The sequence below is a fragment of the Mastomys coucha genome, unplaced genomic scaffold (genome assembly GCF_008632895.1).
Source record: "Mastomys coucha isolate ucsf_1 unplaced genomic scaffold, UCSF_Mcou_1 pScaffold6, whole genome shotgun sequence".
Taxonomy (NCBI): Eukaryota; Metazoa; Chordata; class Mammalia; order Rodentia; family Muridae; genus Mastomys; species Mastomys coucha.
Genome location: NW_022196912.1, coordinates 21,615,697 through 21,620,819, shown reverse-complemented (window position 1 = coordinate 21,620,819; position 5,123 = coordinate 21,615,697).

Here is a 5,123-nt window from a genome sequence, read left to right as displayed (position 1 = left end):
GGTGCAGTTCTGGCTGAGGGGGTGAGCAAATGAGCAAGAAAATATTTTGGATTAAAACCACCACCACCACCACAACGAAGCAAAACAAACTCCACACCTTTAAAGAGAACTACACAGCCAGGAAATGCTGCTCTTTCCAGCATTCGCCCTGGCCACTGGGCATCTGACAGCCAGGTCTTTATCTCCTGCTCTGTTGCTCATGGCCACCAGCCTTTGCTTTCATTTCAAGTGTGTTTGGTCGCCCAAAGAGAAATCGAGCCAGGTAAACTGCTTAGGAAGCCAGATGGAGGAAGACACAGGAAAGGACGATTGTCCGGTCCCTCCCAGCTGCTTCAGGTTGTCAGAGCCCCCAGGTTCCTGCAAGGCTTTAAGACATAGTACTTTTGAGGTTTTCTCCCTATTTACCCCCGTTAGCCTTCCAGTATACAGGGGGGAACAGCCAGAGCACTTCCTGCCCTTGTGGGAGCATTCCAAGGCTGCAGCCTGAACAGGGAGTGCCTCCTCCCACTGTGGGTCTCCCAAAAATTCTTACATAATCTCCACGGAGCAGAAGGGCAGAAGATTCGGCTCTCCCAGGCCTGCCCTTCCTTCTCCTTTGGCCACAGCACTCAGGTGGATGGTCCCCAGCTCTGCTGTGGCCTGTCATCGTCCATCTGACCTGAAGCAGGACCACTCCAATGGGGTTCCCAGCCCGACTTCCATGGGCGCTTAAAGCAGAGTGTGCTTCCTGGTTGGGAAGCTGGCTAGCAGGGCCTGGGTGGTGCCACATTGATATGCTGAGGTTCCCATGTGGGTACCAGTCCTCCAGTGGAGCAGCTGTGGGATCCAGCTTGAGACAGTACTCTTGTGAGATCACTGCTTCCCCTCATGTTGCTCCTGAGCACAGGTTAGGAGAAGATACGAAGTGCGCTGGGGTATCTTTGTAGAATAGCAGCCTTTATTCCTTCCCCGCCTTACCTGTCTCTAGAAAGGGCAGCAGTTGCATGGGGAAATTAACATCTGGACTTAGCCTCTGATCATAGCTCAGAACCTTCTGGAATAGCGGGTTAGAAAGAACACAATTTTTAGAGCAGGGCTGTTTGGTCAAGAGGTGGACTTAAAGCCTTCCTAAGTAAAGCCTTAGGCTTCACTTAGCCAACTGAGGCACTCACAATGTCCCCTCACGTCTCTGTCAGTCCAGGTTGACCCCCATCTTTGGACTAGTGTGTCTGGTTCTATTTAATACCTCAAAGTCAGTGTGGCTCTGGGCCACGTTGGGGCAAGAGCGTGGGGGTGTGCTGTTGACACGGCATTCAGCAAGGTTTGGTTCTGGGATGCCGATGGTCACCCCCGCTTCCCTGCCTCTTCCCTCTGTTGTCTGCCTGTGATACACACCGATGGCAATAACTTTTTTCTGGCTCCTTGCAGAAGTGGGAGAGGGCTGCGGCCAACCCCACAATGGGGGAGCTACTCTCTCTTGCTTCCACTCTGCTCTGTTTTGGCTACAGAGATCTGTTCATCCCACTCTCCTTCTCCCGCAGCGTTTCTCATCCCTCGTCTCCCTTTATGGACAGGTGTCTGGCCTTTTAAATTCCTGTGTTTTGGTGTCTTCTCACCCCTATCCCAGTTATCTGTCTTGGTCTTGCCGTGTGATGGGATGTGCTTGTAAATCCAGTATCAAATCAGCTTTGTGTATATGTGTGTCTATGGGGTGGCTTCTTCCTTTTGCTGGTCACTAGACCATGTTGTACAACCGTGTGCTGTCTGAGCAGGTCAGGGGCTGACCGCTAACGTCAGGCTCCTTGAGCCTGTTGGGGGGACCCAGCTGCTCTTGGACAAGTGGCTGAGCTCCTGTCTGGCCTCCTCTTTTCCTCCTCCTCCTTTTCCTCCTCCTCCTCCTCCTCTTCCTTCTCCTCTTCCTCCTCTCCCTCCTCCTCCTCTTCCTCCTCCTCCTCCCCCCTCTCCTCCTCCTCTCCCTCCTCCTCTTCCTCCTCCTCTTTCTTTAAGTAATTTGTGTGTATTTCTAACTGATCGTATTGAAAAAAAAAATTCTAGTATTTCAGTGACATGCCTGTTGTGAGATGAACCTCCTGTGACTTCTGTCTGTTCTGTATTGAGGCTCAGGGAGAAACTAGCATTTTTTTTTCCAAACTACTTTTTGTCACTGTGACAGTTGTAAATAAAGTTTGAAAATGCTTTCCATTTTGGTTTGGGTTCTTCTCCCCCCGCCCCAACATTGCATTGGATGGATGGGATGGATTCTGCTCACAAGTAGGGGGACTCAGGCTGCAGAGGTCTCCCATGCATCTCTATTGCTGGTCCTTTACACTAACTGTTCATGGGGAGACATGAAGAAAAGCCTGTTCATCCAAGTCCAACATGGTGAACTGATGAATGTATTCCACACCTTAGCTTTCATATTCTAGGAAAGTCCATTTAACACATGCTTGTCCATCAAGTACATAGTTGAATAGTAACAGTCTTTCTTCAGTGTTAGTGGTTCTCAATTCCTGATGTATATCAGAACTCTCTGGAGGATTCCACAAGCAAATGCTAGGTCCTTGCCTCAAGAAACTTGGATTTCAATGATTTGAAGTGGACTGGGCACCTGTATTTTCTAGAGTCACTTGGGGGAGATTTTTAAACATGAAGCCAAAGTTCTTTAAAGGAAGAAAAGCTCAGGCTGTATCATAAGATTGTTCATAAAGGATGGGCTGGAGGCAGGGGGTAGCTGGACCTAGATATGAGTGTAGAGAAGTGGAACATGGTCCCAGCCATCCATGAGTGCCCACTGCTTGTCAGACAGAAGGAGAAGTACACAGTCCCTCAATGGCCCAGGCTCTCATGGTATGTCATAGTGTTAGTGTCAAATGATACACCCAAATTCAAGGTCAAGAAGGGGCTAGGTGCTCTGAGAGTGATTATCAGGTCAGTAGAAACACTAAGAAGGACCTCAGGAGATCTGATGAGGAATTGGTCAGAATATGAGTAGCAGAGAGAGGAAAGACTTAATGTGTGGGAGAAAGCTGCACAGAGAGGCCTGGAATGAACTTGACCAGGATAGGTGGAAAGAAAAAAGGTACCAGGAAGTACCCAGGGGTGGAGAAGTTTGGATTTCATTCCAAGTGGGGGATTCATATTTCGACATACTCTGACTCAGAGGGAAGAGGCAGAAGGTTTTGTGGATGTCAGAGGGAGAGAGGGTAGTTCTCTGGAGAAGGGATCTTTGAGCATTTTCTACTCAGAGGCTATGCATGTTTTGCCTCCACTAAGCCCTCACTTAGACTCCCAACAATGGTGAGTAAAAATAATCACATGATCTGTGCTGATGTCCAATATCCAATGGAGTGTCAATCCATACAGATGTTAGCCATATCAAAGCTACCAGATAAATGCATCTGTTAGCCTGAGGGTAACTTGAGAAATTCATCTGTCTCCATGTTAGACTGTCCCTCTATTTCACTCCAATATCCTAAAGAATTCATCTAATGTGGACTTCCTGAACACAAACTCTAAAAATTTCTTTACTTGCATAGGACATTTATATGGAAAATACTATGAAAGTACAAAAAAAGAAAGAATCAATGTGATTTTCGCATAGTTGCAGCATCTAAACCCAACATATAAAAATGTATTGGATTTCCATGTAGTAATAAACAAGTGGAAATTGAAATTTAAATAATATAACATTTATACTAGCACATACAATGTATCACTTAGGGATAAATGTTAGATATATAAAATATGGGCAACAAAATCCCCAACACTGAGAGAAACTAGAGAAGACATACAAAAAATGAGAGATATACCATGTTCATGGACTCGAAGATTTGATTGTAATTAAGTTGCTACATTCTTGATTCATTTATAGATTCAAATCAGAAATCTCAAGAAAATTGTTTTCTGATGAGCCAATGCTAAAATTTCTCTAACATTGCAAAAGACCCAGAAGGGCCAAAGCAATATTGGAAGAGAAACTAGAACTTTGAAGACTCTCAGTTCTCCGTTTCAAAACTTACCACCAGCAACAGTCATGAAGACAGCACAGCTTTTACATCAAGGTAAACAAATGGATTAATAAAACAGAAGGAGTCCAGAAATAACCAGACATAGGCCAATTGTTGTTGTTGTTGTTGTTGTTGTTTTAAACAAAGGTTGTAAGGTGACTCAGTGGAGCATAATAGTCTCGTCAACAACTATGCTACCGGTAGCCTTCCAAAGGCCACTAGCTTCTGGTCACAGAACCCTGACTCTTCACTTCCGCCTCATGTAACCTCCTAGACAGAATGATTCTTTGATTGAAAATAGCTCCTTCATCCATTCTCGTGGTCGACTCATCAACACTGTCCAACTTTTCAAACTCCCTAATGGAGGTGTATGGCGTGGTTAATGGAGGTGTGTGGCACGGTAACTGGTGGAGTTTGGCTGCATTACACGGGCTGATTTAATTTGGCTCCTTCATTTGTACTTTGGGCCAATTTCTTACTGTCTAGACTCTTCAGTATTCTTGTCTGGGGACTGGAGATAAGACAGGCAGCTCTTGCATGGGAGTGTGAAGACTAAAATACTTAGCTGGCCTCCACAGTCGGGAGTTTCCTCTACCCTCTTTTTGAGGGTCCTGAGGCTAATGAATAGCTCCTGTCTCCTGGGCCCTGCTTTATTACTCTGGCTCCTTTGTGCACAGGATTTAAAAGTAAACTCACAACACAGTGTTCCTCTCCCTTCAAGTACAGCTTTCACTCTGGCACCTTTCGTCGGTTGTTCTGAGATTGGAAAAGCAAAGAGAAGTAGGAAAATGTCAAGCTTTATTATCCAGTATCTTGGTGGATAGCACATTGCATACATAGCTCAAGGCAGTGCATGCCTGTATTATAGAGGATCAGACAGTCAAGGTCATCCTTAGGCTATGCAACTACTGATGGCTGAACTTGGTGTGAACAGAGGAGAAAACTGCAGGGGAGGAAATAGCAAGTAGAAAGGCTCTGTAGTAGTTTGCCTGGGTATTTTTTTTGTTTTTGTTTTTGTTTTTGTTTTGTTTTTTGAGACAGGGTTTCTCTGTATAGCCCTGGCTGTCCTGGAACTCACTCTGTAGACCAGGCTGGCCTCGAACTCAGAAATCTGCCTGCCTCTGCCTCCCAAGTGCT